Here is a 22,088-nt window from a genome sequence, read left to right on the forward strand (position 1 = left end):
AATAAATCTGAGGGCCGACGTGGAGAAAAGAGTGATCTGGGACGCAAGTAAAGCGGTGATGAGAGGATTCTTGATTCAACAAAATTCAATAAAGAGGAAAAAACAAAATGAGAAAAAAGAAAAGATTTTGGAAAAGATAAAGGAAGGAGAGAGAAAATTAAGAACAAAACCAAAGTCTCAGGAGATTTTAAGAGAGATCAAGCTATATCAAACACAATATATGGAATTGATGAACCAAGAGATCGAATGGAAGATAAAGCAAATGAAGCAAAAGACCTTTGAATCAGCAAATAAATGTGGCAAACTTTTGGCATGGCAACTGAAGAAAAGGCAGAAATTAAATACAGTTACAAGCCTAGAGGTGGATGGAAAAAATATATCTAAACCCAATGAAATTAGAAATTGCTTTTTGAGTTACTTTAAAAAACTTTACACTCAAGGCCCGCAAAATGAAGAAGATATAGACAAATTCCTTGAAAAATATGGACTACAAAACATCTCTCATCAAAGTAAGATGGATCTGAACCAGAGAATTTCAGAACAAGAGATAGAGGCTGCCATTCAGAATATGCAATTGGGCAAATCTCCAGGACCAGATGGACTGACTTCCAGATACTACAAATCGCTGAAGGAATGGCTGACTCAACCACTAAAAGAAGTTTGTAACGAGATCCTTGAGGGAAAAGGGGCACCTGAATCGTGGAAAGAAGCATATATCTCACTCATACCAAAGTCAGAGACTGAAAAGACCCAACTTAAGAACTACCGCCCAATATCATTGCTTAATGTGGATTACAAAATTTTTGCAGACATTTTGGCAAAAAGATTTAAAAGAAGAAGAAGAAGAAGAAGAGTTTGGATTTGATATCCCGCCTTTCACTCCCCTTCAGGAGTCTCAAAGCGGCTAACATTCTCCTTTCCCTTCCTCCCCCACAACAAACACTCTGTGAGGTGAGTGGGGCTGAGAGACTTCACAGAAGTGTGACTGGCCCAAGGTCACCCAGCAGCTGCATGTGGAGGAGCGGAGACGCGAACCCGGTTCCCCAGATTACGTGACTACCGCTCTTAACCACTACACCACACTGGCTCTCAAAAGAGTGTTGATGGAGAAGATTCATAAGGACCAAGCAGGCTTTCTCCCTAAAAGACACCTAGCAGATAATGTAAGGAATGTAATAGACATTTTGGAAAAGTTAGAGGTGAATATAAACACTAAAGCAGTACTGATCTTTGTGGACGCGTAGAAAGCCTTTGATAATATTTCTTGGAGTTTTATGATGAAGAATCTTCATGGGATGGGGGTAGGCCAAGGTTTTGAGAATGGTATGGCTGCAATATATTCCGAACAAAAAGCTAAACTGATTGTAAACAATGTAGTGACTGAGGAACTTAAGATAGAAAAAGGAACACGACAGGGGTGCCCAATTTCCCCATTACTTTTTATTTCAGTTCTGGAGGTGTTGCTGAACATGATAAGAAATGACCAGCAGGTTAAAGGAGTGCAGGTCGGAGCTAAACATTACAAGTTAAGAGCGTTTGCAGATGACCTAGTATTGACTTTGCAAGAGCCAAACACTAGTACGAAAAAGGTTTTAGAAATAATACAACAGTTTGGCCAGGTAGCTGGATTTAAGTTGAATAAACAAAAAACCAAAGTTTTAGGGAAAAATTTAACAGATATGGAAAAGGAGAAATTCCAAGGGGAGACAGGGTTGACAGTGGTCAAGAAGGTGAAATACCTAGGGGTTTACTTAACATCTAAAAATGTGAATTTGTATAAGGACAACTATGAAAAATGTTGGTCAGAAATTAAAAAAGATCTAGAAATATGGTCAAATTTGAAATTGTCAATGTTAGGCCGAATCGCAGTGATTAAAATGAATGTACTGCCTAGAATGCTATTTCTGTTTCAGACCTTGCAGATTCTTGACAAGATGGAATGCTTCAAGAGGTGGCAGAAAGACATTTCGAAATTTGTCTGGCAGGGCAAAAAGCCCAGAATTAAATTTAAAATATTGACAGATGCTAAAGAAAGAGGGGGTTTTGCCCTGCCGGACTTAAAATTGTACTATGAGGCAGCAGCTTTCTGCTGGCTGAAGAATGGATGCTCCTCGAGAACACGGACATTTTGGATCTGGAAGGTTTTAATAATGCTTTTGGTTGGCATGCATATCTATGGTATGACAAAGTTAACAGTGCCTTTAAAAATCACATTGTCAGAAAAGCATTATTTAATGTTTGGATAAGATATAAAGATCTATTGGAAAACAAAACCCCTAGATGGGTGTCACCAGTGGAGGCTAAAGCTGTGAAGAAACTCAATATGGAGGTCGGATGGCCGAAGTATTGGGAAATTTTAGAACAGGATGGAGATAAGTTCAAACTACAAAGTCATGAGAAACTGAAACATAAAGTACAAAATTGATTTCAATATCGTCAAATAATGGAATTTTACAAACAGGACAGGAAAATTGGTTTCCAGGTGGAAAAATCAAAACTAGAAACCGAACTGTTAGAACCCAATACTAAGAATTTATCTAGAATGTATAACTTGTTGCTGAAATGGAGTACACAGGATGAAACAGTTAAATCGGCTATGATTAAGTGGGCACAGGATGTTGGACATAACATTATGTCAGCTGACTGGGAATGGTTATGGAACACCGGCATTAAATTTACGGCATGTAATGCCTTAAAGGAAAACATTATGAAAATGGTTTATAGGTGGTACATGACCCCAGTCAAGCTGGCAAAAATCTATCATTTGCCCGATAACAAATGTTGGAAGTGTAAAGAGACTGAAGGTACCTTCTACCACCTTTGGTGGACATGCCCGAAGATTAAGGCCTTCTGGGAAACGATCTATAATGAAATGAAAAAGGTACTTAAATGTACTTTTCCTAAAAAACCAGAGGCCTTTCTCTTGGGCATTGTCGGCCAATTGGTGACAAAGAAGGATAGAACTTTTTTTATGTACGCTACAACAGCAGCAAGAATACTCATCGCAAAGTATTGGAAGACACAAGATTTACCCACTCTGGAAGAATGGCAGATGAAAGTGATGGACTATATGACATTGGCCGAGATGACAGGCAGAATCCGTGACCAACAAAAAGAGACGGTGGAAGAAGAATGGAGAAAATTCAAAAGTTATCTTAAGGACTACTATAAACTTAATGAATGTTAAAATGTTGTGGTTTCCAGAAACAAAGGGGTACAGTGATATAAGGTCAGAATACAAAGAGGACTAAGATGACAGAGGTTGGAAAGTAACAATTGGGAGTTGCTATGAGATTATGGACATTGGGATGCAGAAAGGGGGGGTATGGGGAAGTCCAAGAAAAGAGGTTTATGAAAATATGTTTGAAACTATACGTGTATGTTTGTCTTTTTAAGTGTTTGTTTGTTTTTTTAAAAAACTCTGTAAAATCAATAAAAAATTTATTAAAAAAAATGAAATCAACAGCTGTAGGGCAGTATTCAAATGTTTTAAAAATAAAAATAAACCAAAGTTTGGGCGGGGGGTGGGAATTACATTATAAACACCCCACCCACTCCCAGAATATTAGGATGTCAACGCTTCTTCCCTTCAGGTCCAGGAGACACCTGTGGGTAAAAAAACATCAGATCAATTCCAGAAAGCAGGAACTAAATGACCACTTTCTGCTGCCCGATGTCACCAAAATATATCACCCAGGATGCCAAAAGAGATCTGAGGTACTGGTTTGGATCAAGACTGTATCCAAATATCTACCCAAAGTACAGAATGGCTTTCACTAATAGGGCCTTCTCCTGCACACAATTTCCATTCGCATCCTGGGGCAAAGTTCGCAACCAGGAGCAACTACTTCCAGGTTAGCGGAGTCCGTAACCCGAAGCATTTGTAGCCAGAAGTGTTCATATCCAGAGGTAGCACTCTCCTTTCGACCTCAGCCTTACTTGCCTGCCCCTGAAGTGATTGCTTCGCTGCCACTGAGTCACCCTCCTTTTTCCTGTGTGGATCAGTTTTACTGGTTGAAACCTCCATTGCAGCCATGTGCGCTGCAATATGAAGTCAATCTTTTAAACACAGCCCATCCCATCCTTCTTAGCCTTGCTGGGATGGATCTAGTATTCAGGCTTTTCTCTTCCTAAGAAGAGGAGTCCTTAGATGGAGACTGTATTGAGGAGGTTTCTTGTAGGTGGCTTCTGGGCTTAGCCTTTACCTTTTTTTTGTTCTCAGCTCCTTTATTGGGTTCCATTAGAATATAAATTTTAAATTAACTGTAAAGAGGAAGAAATTTGAAAATGCCTGTTGACAACTAATGAGATTGTGGTGAAATAATTCAGACAATTTCAACAGTGAGCTTTGAATTTCATCATTTTCTCTATGTCTTTATGCCAAAGTGTTGCCTGCAGCACAAACACGTAGCCTATAAATCCCTCCAAGTAAGACTCTATGTGCATCAGTTCTCTTTCTAGAATGATGAAGGCACTCTTGAGCACATGCCTCCTCTTGGCCCTGCTTTCTCCTGGTAAGTGGGAACCAGTAGGATGGGGAACTTTTACAGTAATAATATTCAGAGGACAGAGGAATCCGGAGAGCTGAATTTAAGAGAGCTAGTGTGTTGTGGTCATTAGAGGGTTAGACAAGGATCCAGGAGACCAAGCTTCAAATCCCACTCACCCACAAAGCTCACTGGGAGATCCTGGACTAGTCACTATACCTCAGGTTAACCTACCTCACAGGGTTCTTGTGAGGATAAAATGGGGAGCGGAGAACCATGTACACAGCCTTGAGCTGCTTGGAGGCATGTGCGGAAAACAAATAAATTTTTTAAAAATAGAAACCAAGAGCAACTAAAATGGATAGAATTTTAAAAAGATATTTGAAATATGCTAGTAACTGAAGGTACTATGTTTAGTAGCCACTGGTAGCCTAATTCTGCATCATTTGTCTTAATCTTTTGTGTAGCCATTCAAATTGGTAGCTTTGTCAGTCTTACGAGACAGGGATCAAAATGTTTGTATTTCCACTTTGTCCATATCATTGCACTTTGATTAGTGGCCTGGAAGAACAGAAAAAGTATATTGTTTATTCTAATTCAGTAAGACCCAACACCAAGTAAGTGAAAAAACAGAGGCATTTGCTCAGAAGACACCTTTATCCATCATGGACCCAGCAACTTCTTCTTTTTTTAAATAATTTTTTTATTGGTTTTTCACAATTTATATAAACACAAACAATACACAATACGAACAAACAAACACATAAACAAACATGTATAATTTCAAATCCTTTTTTCTTAAACCTTACTTCACTGACTTCCTCGTACCTCCCCTTTCTGCATCCCAATTTCCAAATTTGTTTCAGCAAATCCTCCCCCTTGATTTTATCTAATTTTCCCTTGTTCTTTTCTTTTACTTAATCTTTTACAGCTGTAGTCCCCTTTTTTCTATAACCTCAATATTTTAGCATTCATTAATTTTACAATATTTCTTAAGATAAATTTTGAATTTCATCCAATCTTCTTCCGCCGTCTCCTTTCCCTGATCGCGGATTCTGCCAGTCATCTCAGCTAATGTCATATAGTCTATCACCTTCATCTGCCATTCTTCCAGAGTAGATCCTGTGTCTTCCAATACTTTGCGATGAGAATTCTTGCTGCTGTAGTAGCGTACATAAAAAAAGTCCTGTCTTTCTTTGGCACCAATTGGCCGACAGTGCCCAAGAGAAAGGCTTCTGGTTTCTTGGGAAAAGTACATTTAAGTACCTTTTTCATTTCATTATATATCATTTCCCAGAAAGCCTTAATCTTCGGGCACATCCACCAAAGGTGATAAAAGGTACCTTCAGTTTCTTTACATTTCCAACACTTATTATCAGGCAAATGGTAGATTTTTGCTAGCTTGACTGGGGTCATGTACCACCTATAAATCATTTTCATAATATTCTCTCTCAAAGCATTACATGCCGTAAATTTTATACCGGTGGTCCACAACTGTTCCCAGTCAGCAAACATAATGTTATGACCAATGTCTTGTGCCCACTTAATCATAGCTGATTTAACTGTTTCATCTTGTGTATTTCATTTCAGCAACAAGTTATACATTCTTGACAGATTCTTAGTATTGGGTTCTAACAGTTCTGTTTCTAATTTTGATTTCTCCACCTGGAAGCCAATTTTCCTGTCCTGTTTGTAAACCTCAGTTATTTGGTAATAATGGAGCCAATTTCGTACTTTGAACTTCAATTTCTCATAACTCTGTAATTTCAGTTTATCTCCCTCTTGTTCCAAAATTTCCCAATATTTTGGCCATTTGGCCTCCATATTGAGCTTTTTCACGGCTTTTGCCTCCATTGGCGACAACCACCTTGGGGTTTTATTTTCCAACAAATCCTTGTATCTAATCCAAACATTATATAATGCTTTCCTGACAATATGATTTTTAAAAGCTTTATGAGCTTTAGCCTTGTCGTACCATATGTATGCATGCCATCCGAATACATTATTAAAACCTTCCAAATCCAAGATATCTGTATTCTCAAGAAGTAGCCAGTCTTTCTTCCAGCAGAAAGCTGCTGATTCATAATACAGTTTTAAGTCCGGCAGGGCAAATCCCCCTCTTTTCTTTGCATCAGTTAAAATTTTAAATTTTATTCTGGGTTTTTTGCCCTGCCAGACAAACTTCAAAATATCTTTCTGCCACCTCTTGAAACAATCCATCTTATCCACAGGACCCAGCAACTTCCCATAGGCCTTGGATGTGATAGCATTAGCTGTCTGCGTACATATTTGTAGCTAATAAGGACTGCAGTCAGGCACTGAAGAATATGGTTGGTGGTCTCAGCCATTGTGGGAAGAGAGGTGTTTTTTTTTAAAAAAATTCCATATTTACCCATCAATGTGAGGCTGGTGTGAGATTTGTGAAGCATCCTCAAATCAAAACCTGGACTTGCTTTGAGTAATTTTTGCAAAACAAAATATGGTCTACAAGAATAGTATATGGAGAAGAGCAGAAAGGATGAAATGAGAAAGAAACCGTTTAACAAACAAGAAATTAGACCCACTTTGAGTAGGAAGCAACTCTGTTAGAATAGAATAAGAATGTCTCCCAGGGACTAAGATCCAAGATGTAACTGAACGACTGCAAGGAATCATAAAACCCACTGACAAATACCCCTTCCTCTTGGTTCATGTGGGAACCAATGACACTGCAAGCACTAGCCTCCAGAAGATCAAAAGAGACTACGAGGCTCTGGGCAGGAAATTGAAGCAATTAAATGCACAAATTGTCATCTCATCTGTACTCCCAGTTGAATGATGTGGCCCAGGGAGAGAGGGAAAAATAGTGGAAGTGAACAGCTGGCTTCGCAAATGGTGTAAACAGGAACGGTTTGGATTCTTAGATCACGTTCTGCAGTTTCTTGAAGATGGACTTCTGGCAAGCGATGGGCTGCAACTCACAACGGTTGGGAGGAATGTTTTTGCCAAAAATCTCAGAAACCTCATCAGGAGGGTTTTAAACTGACTAATGTGGGGGAGGGAGACAGTGCTCCTGAAGGTAGGAGTCTATCAATTGATGAAGATGATCATCCAAATGTCATAGACCAAATGGAGCAAACAGCATGCAGAACTAGTGGTGGGAGGAAAAAATCCTTAAATAAGAGACACGGGGGAATGATTAATGGACTTCAATGTCTGTACACTAATGCGCAAAGCATGGGAAATAAACAAGATGAGCTTGAGCTCTTGGTACAGCATACTAAATATGGCATAATAGGCATCACTGAAACCTGGTGGGATAAGTCCTACGATTGGAATGTAATAAAGGAGGGATACAATCTATTTCAGAGAAACAGACCAGACAAGAAAGGAGGAGGAGTGGCGTTATATGTCAGGGATATGTATACATGTGAAGAGATCCAAGATTTATAACCTCGAAGCCAAAGTGAGAGCATTTGGGTCAAAATTAAGGGAGAGAAGAATAACAGAGACCTCATTGTGGGAGTTTACTATAGATCCCCAAGCCAAACGGAGGACATAGATGATGCCTTCCTGGAACAGATGGCCAAGCATGCAAAAGGAAGGGAGATAGTAGTAATGGGGGACTTCAATTACCCGGATATTTGTTGGATGTCAAACTCAGCCAAGAGCATAAGGTCAAACAGATTCCTCACTGGCCTTGCAGACAACTTCATTGTCCAGAAAGTGGGAGAAGCAACAAGAGGAACAGCCATTTTAGATCTGGTCCTAACCAATGTTGATGACCTGGTTAGTGGGGTAGAAGTGGAAGGATCATTAGGCGTGAGTGATCATGCTCTTCTGAAGTTTACTATACAGCGGAAAGGAGCAGCCAAGCATACTAGGACTCAATTTCTTGACTTTAAGAAAGCCGACTTCATAAAACTTAGGGAAGTGCTGGGTGAGATCCCATGGACAGTAATACTAAAAGGAAAGGGAGTTCATGATGGCTGGGAGTTTGTTAAGAGGGAGATAGTAAAAGCACAACTTCAGGCAATACCAATGAGACAGAAACATGGAAGGTGCCTAAAGAAGCCAGGGTGGCTATCTAAAGAACTTTTAACTGAGTTAAGATTAAAAAAGGATGTGTACAAAAAATGGAAAAGGGAAACCACCAAAGAGGAATTCAAACAAATAGCCAGCACATGTAGACTCAAAGTCAGAAAAGCTAAAGCACAGAATGAACTCAGGCTTGCTAGAGAGGTTAAAAGCAACAAAAAAGGCTTTTATGGGTATGTCCGTAGCAAAAGGAAGAACAAAGAAACAGTGGGGTCACTCAGAGGAGAAGATGGTGAAATGCAGACAGGGGACAGAGAAAGGTCTGAACTCCTCAATGCCTTCTTTGCCTCAGTCTTCTCCGATAAAGTAACAATGCCCGACCTGAAGAATTTGGAGCAAATGATTCAGCAAAGGAAACACAGCCCAGAATAACTAAGGAGATAGTACAAGAATACTTGGCTAGTTTAGATGTATTCAAGTCTCCAGGGCCAGACGAACTGCATCCAAGAGTATTAAAAGAACTGGCAGGTGTAATCTCAGAACCACTGGCAGTCATCTTTGAGAATTCCTGGAGAACAGGAGAAGTCCCGGCAGAATGGAGGAGGGCAAATGATGTCCCTATTTTCAAAAAGGGGAAAAGAGAGGACCCAAATAATTATCGCCCAGTCAGTCTGACATCAATACCAGGGAAGATTCTGGAGCAGATCATTAAGCAAACAATCTGTGAGCACCTAGAAAGGAATGCTGTGATCACCAATAGTCAGCATGGATTTCTGAAAAATAAGTCATGTCAGACTAACCTGATCTTGTTTTTTGACAGAATTACAAGCCTGGTAGATGAAGGGAACGCAGTGGATGTAGCCTACCTTGATTTCAGCAAGGCATTCGACAAGGTGCCCCATGATATTCTTGTAAAGAAGCTGGTAAAATGCGGACTTGACTATGCTACCACTCAGTGGATTTGTAACTGGCTGACTGACTGAACCCAAAGGGTGCTCATCAATGGTTCCTCTTCATCCTGGAGAAGAGTGACTAGGGTTCTGTCTTGGGCCCGGTCTTATTCAACATCTTTATCAGCGACTTGGATGATGGACTCAAGGGCATCCTGATCAAATTTGCAGATGACACCAAACTGGGAGGAGTGGCTAACACCCCAGAGGACAGAATCACACTTCAAAATGACCTTGACAGATTAGAGAACTGGGCCAAAACAAACAAGATGAACTTTAACAGGGAGAAATGTAAAGTATTGCACTTGGGCAAAAAAAAAATGAGAGGCACAAATACAAGATGGGTGACACCTGGCTTGAGAGCAGTACATGTGAAAAGGATCTAGGAGTCTTAGTTGACCACAAACCTGACATGAGGCAACAGTGTGATGCGGCAGCTAAAAAAGCCAATGCAATTCTGGGCTGCATCACTAGGAGTATAGCATCTAGATCAAGGGAAGTAATAGTGACACTGTATTCTGCTCTGGTCAGACCTCACCTGGAGTACTGTGTCCAGTTCTGGGCACCACAGTTCAAGAAGGACACTGACAAACTGGAACGTGTCCAGAGGAGGGCAACCAAAATGGTCAAAGGCCTGGAAACGATGCCTTTATGAGGAACGGCTAAGGGAGCTGGGCATGTTTAGCCTGGAGAAGAGGAGGTTAAGGGGTGATATGATAGCCATGTTCAAATATATAAAAGGATGTCATATAAAGGAGGGCATGTTGTTTTCTGCTGCTCCAAAGAAGCGGACACGGAGCAATGGATCCAAACTACAAGAAAGAAGATTCCACCTAAACATTAGGAAGAACTTCCTGACAGTAAGGGCTGTTTGACAGTGGAATTTGCTGCCAAGGAGTGTGGTAGAGTCTCCTGCTTTGGAGGTCTTTAAGCAGAGGCTTGACAACCATATGTCAGGAGTGCTCTGATGGTGTTTCCTGCTTGGCAGGGGGTTGGACTCGATGGCCCTTGTGGTCTATTCCAGCTCTATGATTCTATGATTCTATGATTCTATTCTATGATGAGAATAAAGTATGGTAACATAAGTCCGTGAGTAAGAGCTTTTGGATTTATGGTTATATGTTTGTCATTCATTTTGTGTTTTCTTTTTAGTTTCTTAAGTGTCATGTGTTTATGTGTTGTAATAATAGTTAGTAAAAAGAATAATAAAAAATACCTCTTGGCAAGAAGACGATAGATATATATATAAAGAGAGATTTGTGAAGCATTATAACAGTTATTTCAACTGGAAAAGAGAACTATTACTCCGATTCCAATTCCTTCTTCAGTAGCAGAGAAATTTGTTTTTGCACATCCTTGGAAAGTGAAGTCACTCCCACAAACAAAATCAGGAAAAGAAAAAGAAATATTCACATTAGTCATTTACTAGGGCCTTGGAGTTTTGGTTCTGATGGTGAATGAGAATCTTCATGACTTAATTTTTTTTAAGTTTATGCTTATTTTTGTTTAATTCTCTTATGTTATAGCTGATTTTTATAGTGTCCAGATCATTAATAGTACTGCACTATTCTGACTTGGTCACACCGCATCTGAAATGCTGTGCTCAGTTTTGGGCACCGCAATCTAAGAAGGATATTTAGAAGATGGAACATGTACAGAGGGGACCAACCAAAAGATAAAGGGTCTGGAAACCAAGCCTTATATGGAACAGATGAGGGAGTTGGGTATATTTAGCCTGGAAAGGAGGGAACCGAGAGGACTCCTTTTCAAAGCCTTAGCCATTGGACTGTGACAATTGACCTCAGGGTTCTGTCCTGTCCTCAGTGCTAGTCAACATTTGCATGAAACTTGGGAGAGAGGAAATGCCACACCAGCTCAGGGAAGGCTAGTTTCTTGGACTGAGTTTAAGATTCAAGTGAGGACAAAATAAATGGCAAATATAATTTCATTCAGCAGCAATCTCTCTCTCTCTCTCTCTCTCTCTCTCTCTCTCTCTCTCTCTCTCTCTCTGTGTGTGTGTGTGTTTGTGTGTGTGTGTGTGTGTCTGTGTGTAAGAGAGAGAACAGTAGCTGTATTTGTGTCAGAGCACACAGAAATGCCATTTCCCTTCCAGCCACAGCTGTACCTATTTATCTACCCTTATTGGTAGGCTTTCAAACTGCTAGGTTGGAGGAGCTGGGACAAAGCAACGGGAGCTCACACCATAGTGCAGATTCAGACAATTCCAACAGTGAGCTTTGAATTTCAGTATGTCCCTCTTTATCTTTGTTGAGAATAAACAATTCCCATTCCCGGACTTCACAGAACTATTTGTTTCCAAGTGTTCCCTGTGACATGAGTCCATGGCCTATAAATCATTCCAGGTAAGTCTCTACCTGCATCAATTCTCTTGCTGGTCCCTCTCTGCTCTCAGTCTCCTAATCGTTCTAGAATGATGAAGGCACTCCTGAAGGCATGCCTTCTCTTGGCCCCACTTTCTGCAGATAAGATGGGGAACATTTAATAATAACTCAAGAGTTTATTTCTTCTGATGTCATACAGTTAAATGATGTCATACAGATAAATAAGGAAATGGCCCACTCTAACATGGAAGCTCCATTTCAGCAGTACACAAAATAGTGGATCTCTCTCTGTGCGTGTGTGTGTTTGTGTGTGTGTGTTTATACACACAAAGCCATGCATACACAAACACAGGTAGGTGTGGAAACTGGTGGGGGGGGTGCAAAGGCAAGAGATTGCCAGATGAAAATGTAGGGCATTATTTCAAAGTGCAGGGAAAGTGAAGAAGCATTTCTTTAGTGGGGGAGGTGGAGAAAATATGCCTTAGAAAATAGGACAGAATAATAATTCCATTGGAATGGAGAGTAAAGGTTGCTCAGAAAAAGAAGGAGAAGAAAACAAAGTATGACCATAGAAGGAAGAAATTAAATACATTTTACAAAGAAAGACACCTTCAAGTCTACTCTTTGGAACAAATCACATAAACTCACTAGTGAGGATCCAGATGACCTACTATTACTTGGTGTTTGTGGAATTCCCAGGTGCTGAATTTAAGATAGCCAGTGAGCTGTAGTGATTAGAGTGTCAGACAAGGATCCAGGAGACTGACTCCTCCTTGACTGGTTAAGGCAGTTATGATTAGATGGGATCAAGATATTGGACACCCTATAATGCTGAATGAGTGGGAAAACCTATGGAAAAAAACTATGAAGTGTACGGCATGTTATAACACTAAAGAAAACATGTTAAATATGCAATAGAGGTATCTAACCCCATCATAGCTCTCAAAGATGTAGAAAAACAGGAGGATCAGTTTTAATGGATAACGCCTCCATTGCATCCATGTGACCCACAGCCCATTCCATATGAATCTGATATCCAAGCTTTCTCTGAAGGAGAGTCTCCATCACCGTTATTCGGCCCAGACACTGAGATATAGCTCTGAGAGCCTTCTGGCAGTTCTCTCAATTTGAGAAGTGAGTTTAGAGGGAACCAGGCAGAGAAACCTTTTGGTAGTGGTGCCCACACTGTGGAATGACCTCCCAAACTTTAGAATACAACTTCTCCTACCTGGGCAGTTATCTTTCCATAAGGGTCAACATTCATGCCAAAATCCAGCATTGCCTGAGCTCTGCAAGTGCGGCTTTCTCCTGATTGAAGTGTAGAGTGTTTGAGGACCAGGACATTCGCAGGGGAACCAAAATGCTTGTTTACAAAGCCATTGTACTACCAACCTTACTGTATGTTTGTGCAACATGGACCACTTACAAATGCTATCTCCAAGTTCTTGAAAGATTCCATCAATGGTGTCTCTGAAAAAATCTTACACATCACTTGGGAAGACAGGTGAAACAATCTTTGGATGGAGCAAAGATCACCAGTGTGTCACCAGTGTCAACATCAGCTTTGTTGGACTGCTCATGTTGTGGGAATGCCTGATTATCGTCTTCCAAAGCAACTACTCTATTCCAAACTTAAAAATGGAAAGTGTAATGCTGGTGGTCAACAAAAGAGGTTAAAAGACTGTTTCAAGGCAAATCTAAAAAAATGTAGTATAAACACAGACAACTAGGAAATACTGGCCTGCGAGCGCTCCAGTTGGAGAACAGCCTTTACCAAAGGTGTCGTGGGCTTTGAAGACACTCAAACTCAGGACACAATGGAGAAACGTGCTAAGAGGAAAGCATGCTTGGCAAATCCACACCGTGATCAACTCCTGCCCAGGAACCAATGTCCCCACAGTGGAAGGACTTGCGGGTCCAGAATTGGCCTCCACAGTCACTTACGGACTCATTGTTAAAACCGTGTTAATAGAAGACAATCTTACAAGGCTTCAAGTGATCGCCAAAGAAGAAGAAAAGAATGTTTCTGCATATACTTGAAGCCACCCAGAGCGGCAGGGGTGACCCAGTCAGATGGGTGGGGTAAAAATATTATTATTATTATTATTAGGAATAAATCTGAGAGGTGTCTATTAACAAGTAATGAGATTATAGAGAAATGATTTAGACAATTCCAACAGTGAGCTTTGAATTTTAATATGTCCCTCTTTATCTTTGTCATGAAAAAACAATCCCCATTTCCAGACCTCACTGAACTATTTGTTCCCAAGTATTGCCTTCAACATGAATCCATGGCCTATAAATCTCTCCAGGCAAGCCTCTACCTGCATCAATTCATTTGATGATCCTTCTCTGCTTTGAGTCTCCTAATCTTTCTAGAATGATGAAGGCACTCCTGAGAGCATGCCTCCTCTTGGCCCTGCTTTCTCCAGGTAAGATGGGGAACATTAAATTACTTTTAGAGGACACTGAAGAGAACTTGCTGCTTGGGAGGGAAGGGGAGTTGGGAGTGTAGATCAACACCATAGAGAGCAAGGACTGCTGGATTACCAAGAGGAAGTAGGGGAGAGTCTAGTCACGAGTTTATTTCTATTGAGTTCCAGCAAAACACACAAATCAAGGATCTCCCTCTGTGTGTGAGTGTGTGTTTATATATGTTTGTGTGTTTATATACACACAAACACACACACACACACACACAGAGAGAGAGAGAGAGAGAGAGAGAGAGAGATGGTTAGGTGTGGAAACAGATGGGGGATGTGCAAAGGCAAGAGATGGTCAGATGAAAATGTTGGATATGATTTCAAAATGCAGGGAAAGTGTAAGAAGGTGAACAATCTTTTCTTCAATGGGAGAGGGGGAGAAAATAGGACTTAGAAAATAGGACAGAATAGTAATTCCATTGAAATGGAGAGTAAAAGTTGCTTAGGAAAGGAAAGGGGAGAAAACAAAGTATGGCCATAGCAGGAAGAAATTCAATACATTTTAATAAGAAAGAAACCACCCTCTTGGAACAGATCACAGAAACCCACTGCTGAGGATCCAGTTTTGCTACTACTACTCGTTGATTGTGGAAATTGGGGAGCTGAATTTAAGAGAGCCAGTTTGCTGCATTGATGAGAGTGTTAGACAAGGATCCAGGAGGCCAGGGTTTGAATCCCTACTGAGCCACAAAGCTCACTGGGGGATCCTAGACCAGGCACTATCCCTCAGCTTAACCTACCTCACAGGAATCTTCTGAGGATTAAATGGGGAGGGGAGAACCAAGTACACAGCCTTGAGCTTGGCTGCAGATACATAAATTTGAAAAATTTGAAATTGAGAGCAAGCGAAACTGATAGATTTGTTCATCCTTGGTCCCGGATCCTGTCCTCACACTGGCCAACCCATTGACTATGGGAAGCACACAATTAGGACCTCAGCAAAGCTTCAACACTCTGTCTTACTGTGGGTTCCAGCAACTTATGTCTGAAATATGCTACTTTTGATATTGGGGGCAGTACATAGCCATCATGATTTGTAGCCACTGAGAGTCTTCTTCTCAGTCAATTTATGCTCTGTTCTAAGCTTGTAACCAAATATTGGGAAGAAAATGTAATTAAGTGGGAGTCGGGATGGGAGGAAAAGTTTGCCATGGGAAAGGGAGGGTTCACCTCCCCACCTCTTGGAAATAATTAAACCAGTGATCTGGTCAATGGCTTCAAGAGCTTTAACTAATGAGTGTTTTACTCATATCATTTCATATTATTCTATTAAAATGCTTATTAAATTGAACCCCTTTTAATTTAAAAGTTTTAATTCACTATCACCTCCTCCTCCGGGTCTCATTAAGCAAACCACAAAACCAAATAATAATAATGGTAATGGTAATAATAATAATAATAATCCATGAAGTAATCTTTTACTCCTGTCCTCAGCATTAGCTAGGAAGTGCATAGTTGCCTATAACAGGACTGGACTGACAGATCATGGCTATGCGGAAATAACTTGTGACTCCAACCAAGATTCCTGTGTTGCTAGTGCTCTGCGAACAAATATAAGTAAGACTTTGTCTTTTGCTGTTGGATTAGATCCAGGTTATGGTAGGTGAATTTTAAGGGTTCTACTAGCATATAGAAGTCTATGCTGGGGCAACTCACCTATGAAAAAAGTGAGGTGAGGAAACTGTGACACTTCAGCTGTAGATGGATTAGGACTCCCATTAGCCTCCGCTAGCCTGGCCACTAGTCAGGGAAGATGGGAGATGTAGTTCAACAACATCTGAAGTAAGGAATGGCTTGCATATGAAAATGGGGAATCTAACATCACCTGATCACAACCAGTGGCCGAATCTGGGGGCTGATCGCCAAGCTTGAAGAACTCGATTTGCATCAACCAGAAATCCCTATTGACCCACACCAGTGAATTCCAGATTAGTTTTGGTTAGCAAACTAGGACAATAAGCCTGGAATATAAACTGAACATCCCCTTTGCCATAAATGACCTTAAAATTAAGAGTCCTTTCACAGATCTATAAAAACTATTCAAAAGCTGTGTCTTGCATTGGGAACAAGAGTTCAGGGAAGCATTTTTCCCAACCTGCAAAGTGTTACAATCAACAAGTAGAGAGAGTGCAGTGTATGTCACATGCATTATCAGATTCATAGAGGAAGGCATGAGTCTTTGTGCTACAAATTTGACCTGAAATGAAGTTCTGCATACATTCCATTGCCAAATTTAATAATAATTTTCCATATTGTCAGTTTGAAATGGTCTTGATTCAGGCAACGTAGAAACCTGGAATCATTACAATGAATGTGCCTTAGACGCAATAAATCTGCATCCCGCCCCCGCTCCCCGAACTAAATATTTCTTTCAAATTCTTTTTCATAGTGGATCCCCGAGTGCAACTTTCAAATAAGTGCTCATCATCCCACTATTGCTTCTCAGGTGATTACAGCTTCACAGCAGCAGATGGCAAATTCTTTCAGATGAAGAGGCATTGCTGCAACACTGATCTGTGTAACAGTGAAACTCTCAGCCGTAAGTTTCTGCATCATTTTAGAATCCTTTTCTTAAAGGAAATAATGTTTTTATTGGGTTTTCTGCAAGTGTAACAAGCATCACATATAAACAAAAGAGAACAAACACAAACACTACATCAAAAGATTAAAGATGAAAACAAAATCTTTTTAAACTGCATATCCTTTCTACTCCAAATTTGTATTTTAACCTCAAGTTTCCTGTACCCTCTCTAATATTACAAGTGTTTTTAAAAACCTGCCAGTGTATTAAGATGTTTACAGTACTTTTGTAAATATATAATAAACATTTCCCATTCTTTTTAAAATTTCTCATCATCTTGGTTTCTGAGCTTTCCAATTAATTTCACCATTTCAGCATAGTCCATTAACTTGGTTTGCCCGTCTTCTTTGGTAGGGATTGCTTCCTCTTTCCATCTTTGGGCTAGCAATGTCCGGGTGGGCGTTGTAACATACGTCAACAATTTCTTCTGGTCTTTTGGAACCTCTGCTCCTATAATACCTATTTAAATGGCTGCTGGTTTTTTGTTTTACAAAAGTTACTCTAAATATTTTTTTCATTTCATTATACAGTGGACGCTCGGATTGCGAACGTGATCCGTGCAGGAGGCACGTTGGCAACCTGCAGTGGCGCTCTGTGCACATGTTGGTTGCGATTCGGCGCTTCTGCACATGTGCAAAGCGCAATCTAGCGATTTGGTGAAGCCCTGGATCCTTAGTATATTAGTATATTAGCAGTACTCAGAGAACCTGAGCCTCATTCAAATGGGGTGAGACATCCCCAGATGGATCAGGTTCAGTTGAGCAGCTCCAGCACTATTAGGGTCTCTCAAGGGGGGTAGAGGCAGGCAGGATGGAGAGGCAGGAATGAGGAGAAATTGTGAAAAAGATGGACCTACTGGGCAGCTGAAAAGGGATGGGTTGTCTTTCCAAAAAGGCCTCTTCTTATTCCTGCCCCTTGTAGCAGCAACCTGCAGGATCAGATCCTCCTTCTGATAGGTGGGAGGATCTGATCCTGCACAGTGCCAGTGCCCCTTGTCCCAGCCATATTTTTACTGGATGTTAAAATGTTGTTACACATCACCCCTATATCCAAGTGATTTGAGATTCTAGGGGTACCAGGCATGCTTCAACCCAGGGTCTGTGTTTCTTGTGGGACCAAAATACACAGCTGACATTTTGGTGCCTTTATGATTTATTCTTTATTGATAAATAGATACAACCTGAATCCTAGAATGAAGGTGTCCACAACAAGGAGTTCTGTCCCTCTCATAGGCACAGTAGCATTCTTGTTTTGGAAGCTTGTCTTTTCCTGAGAACGGTCACATCCCTCATATTCTAATAAAACTTAACCCTATTACACAGGGAGCAGCCTCCATTCCTTTGAGGTGTTGCTGTGCTAATCTGTTATTTTAATGACCGACTTCTGCAGATGGTCACCTCACAAGTAGATTGCTTCTGACATAAATCAAGATAATTTGCTAGAATCAAGAGGTGTCTAACAAGCCAAAATTAAGACCTTGGCCTAGAATAATTAACTCAGTGGGTAAGTCCCCCCCAAAAGACCTGGGCCAAGAATACAAAGTTTCGGTAACGGGTAAAGGGGACCCCTGACCATTAGGTCCAGTCATGACCGACTCTGGGGTTGTGGTGCTCATCTCACTCTATAGGCCAAGGGAGCCGGCGTTTGTCCACAGACAGCTTCCGGGTCATGTGGCCAGCATGACTAAGCCACTTCTGGCAAACCAGAGCAGCGCACAGAAACACCGTTTACCTTCCCGCCGGAGCGGTACCTATTTAACTACTTGCACTTTTACATGCTTTGGAACTGCTAGGTTGGCAGGAGCAGGGACCAAGCAACGGGAGCTCACCCCGTCATGGGGATTCGAACCACTGACCTTCTGCTTGGCAAGTCCTAGGTTCTGTGGTTTAACCCACAGCGCCACCCGCGTCACTCAATACAAAGTTTAAGATACCTTTATAACATTCCCTATGCTTTTTAGCCTGTGAATGATCTATTTCAAACAGAATAATTGGATATCTAGGCTCATGAACAGTTTATGGTCCCTTCAAGTTAACGTTCAATTTTTTCAAATATTAACCTTACAACCCACATAGTTTATCCAAGTGTCCTCCTAAATCAGCCTTTGCTGGTCCTGGTCAGTCTTTTAATTGGCAGAATAAGTGAATTATCACACACAGATACAAAAACAGACAAAACCATTAACATGCTCCGTATATTTGTGATCTTGGCAGTTCCTGATCGGAACATGATGGTTGAAAATGGTCTGCGGTGTCCAGCCTGCTTCTCCAAAGGAAACAAAAAGTGTAAAAGTGAGAAGACCTTCAACTGCCTTGAGAATGAGACCAAGTGTGTGGATTTTAAAGGAGTTTTCACTAGAGGTAACACTGCTACTCAAACAGGGGGGAAAGGCCTAGTCTTCGGCTGGGTCATAAAGACTCCCTCCTGTTTTCCTTCTCGCCCCCCCCCCCCTTTCCCTTTCATGTTGCTGGAAAAGTGAGAGGGAACACATCTCTCACTGGTCCCACTCTGCACCCTTCCTTAGTGTTTTGCCTGCCTGGACTGTGTCTTTTATCTCTCATAATGCCACTGGCTTGTACAGAAGCAGGGTTAAAAGTGAGATATGCATATAAAATACCCTTCCAAACAAAAGTAAAAAGTGCATTGATTGCTCCACCCCAGTTGCATCTGGATCTCTCCACCAATGAGATCCAGTCCAGGACAAACTATATCCCTCTTGCTCAAAAAACATATTTATTATGTAAAATGAATGTAATAGATTTCCTTAAATTCTGTGACAATGAGCAGTATCTGGCTAACTCAGTGCAAGAATTTACAGTTGTGCAACCGAATATCTGGGCTCTTCTGCCTGCATGTGCTCTATTTCCTCCCAAAATCTGCTCCACAATTGTGGAAACTCCCAGAATGGTTTTAGGGGATACACAGGGGGAGGAAAAGAGGGAGGCTATGTTCCTTTCCAAAAGCATACATCATTTTGCCGATGTCATGAGTTAGCTACATTCGTAAAAATATAAAGCACTTTATATGCGTTACAACATTATGGAATTGATGTTGTGGTGTCCCACCTTTCACCAATGGGATTTCCATGTATGAAGTTTACAGCGTATTAAACGGAATCACTTTTTTGATGTGTCTAGATCCAGTCTTAGATGCATAGCTCCAGATCAACATAGTTTTGAGGAATAATGATGGGTTTTTTTGGGGGGGGGGGATTGCCAAATCCCTCCTTTCTGAAAAGAAGAGGGAATTTGGAATGAATGGAGGAGGGGCATATGGGCTGATTTGCCCCATGAGGGAAGAGGCAGAGTCCAGGCCATTTGAGCTGCCTTTGCCATACATTCTTTCTTCTCATCCTTCTCCTGCCCTTTACGCCTGGGCTTTTGCTACTTTCTCTTTTGAGGGCTGAGTAAGAATTCTGAGGGGAGTTCCTGATTGGCTCTTGGGATCCCCCCTTTTCACCTACTTCATGTTAGATGAGTTTGAAATGAAAATAGATATGGTAAAATAAAAGGAGGATCCTCTGGATGCTTAGATGATAGTGGGGCAATGAGGGAGCCTCAGTGGACATCCAACCGTCCTGAGAGACAATGGAGTGCACCCCCAGCTTGTTTAATGCCACATCCACATACTCAAGGCATGTTTTCAAATCCTCTAATTTCAATATATTTTATAAATATAGCCTGTTTATTAATAATCTTCATTTCTTGAGACTCCTTTGGGTATGATGGCAATTTTGAATTACATAAGGGTTATTTTTTTTACCCAAACTACTAATGGTGAAAATTATGAAACCCAGCCAGATGGGTGGGGTATAAATAATAAATTAGTAGTAGTATTATTCTTGTATATTCATCTTTGGATGAAATTATAATATTGTTCAGATTTCTGAAATATACATATTTTAAAATTAACTTATTAAATTTTTATTCACCATCACAGGTACCATCTTTTCGTCCCTGGGTAAAGGACTAATGTCAGCATTTCTTCCCTTTTTTTCAGCTCTTTTTATCGCTGACAATTTTTCTTTCCAAGGCTGTGGAACAACAGATTTTTGTGGCATCCGAAAAAAAGGAAAGAAAGTTGGAGCAGGAATATATGCCCTTTTAGTTGCGCGAGAAAGATGTTATAATGCTTCACGAATATCACACCACCCTGCACATGAAGAGTAATTTGCACAGTGTAGGCAATGAGGGGGAATTGGAGGCCTAGTGGTGAAATTCAGGACTCAGGAAGTCTAGTTCTTTCTTTTTTGCCTTTGGTGGAGATAAAGGGAAGCAAGTGGTAGAGAAAAAGGGGTCAGAATGTGGGGGGTTCTAACTTCAAAGAGCCTTGTAGTGTATCATTAAAAAGCAGTTAAGTTTTCATTATGATTATTACAATACAAAATAAATGGTTATGGGAAATAAAATGTTGGTTCTTGGATGTTTCTTTCAGATACAAATGTGATTAATATTTATTGGTTTAGCCGAAGATATTACAAAAGAAAAAATACATAAAACGGGATAAAAACATAATAAAATACATTACACAATTATAATTATAATTAAAATACATTCTACAATTTAACTCGGGGCATCTTTTCAACTCCGGCACCTCTCAGGTGGGCGCCATTACCATTTTAAGAGAACAAGGAAGAATTCCATGGTGAGCTCTTGCACCTGTAAATCTAGAAAAAATAGCACTGATCCCAACATACTATTCCCATTATAATCATCCTGTCTTTTTATAATTAAGTTTTAGTTTTTCTTCCATTACCAATTGATTTAAAACACCAAGTCTTCTTTCAGAAGAATACTTTGGAATGGAGAAGCATGTAGGCTGAAAGTTACAGGACCCTTGGGGCAATCATGGCGGAGCTTCAGTATCAGGATTCAGGTCCAGTTTCCCAGTCAATGGTGTATCATTCCTGGACTCAGTCAGCTCATCTTTCCTGACACTAATCTACAGGCCAAGGCATTAGTAGTATAAGGATACTACCTTCTGCCAATTGCTTATGCGCCACTGCCATAGAGTTTGATTGATGATGTCATATGACACTTCACCCCATAAGTCCCATCCAAGAAGGCCCACCTCCAAGGGACACTATGAAATAACCTGGGGACGGGCATCCACGTAACTCATCTGTGATGATGACACACTACTGCTTCCTTCAAGTAGGCAGGGACCCCCCTGTATTGCAAGGAGGCATTAATCACCTCCCTGACCCAGTCAGCTGTCCCCTCCCTGCT

The 22,088-nt window shown here is 40.7% G+C and overlaps 1 protein-coding gene and 1 long non-coding RNA gene across 2 annotated transcripts in view; both read left to right on the forward strand.

Annotated features, from left to right (window-relative positions):
* LOC310711155 (phospholipase A2 inhibitor and Ly6/PLAUR domain-containing protein-like) overlaps nt 1-22,088 on the forward strand; it is a gene marked incomplete at its 5' end in the record, with an annotated part of 221,386 nt that overhangs the window by 176,053 nt on the left and 23,245 nt on the right. The gene's annotated exons all lie outside the window — the stretch shown is intronic.
* On the forward strand, nt 16,736-21,057 carry LOC310712555. Its single transcript, XR_014528935.1, has 3 exons — nt 16,736-16,818; nt 19,074-19,220; nt 20,860-21,057. It is a non-coding gene; the product is annotated as an uncharacterized lncRNA (long non-coding RNA).

This window comes from Podarcis liolepis (assembly GCF_965112155.1).
Source record: "Podarcis liolepis genome assembly, chromosome: 7".
NCBI classification, from domain to species: domain Eukaryota; kingdom Metazoa; phylum Chordata; class Lepidosauria; order Squamata; family Lacertidae; genus Podarcis; species Podarcis liolepis.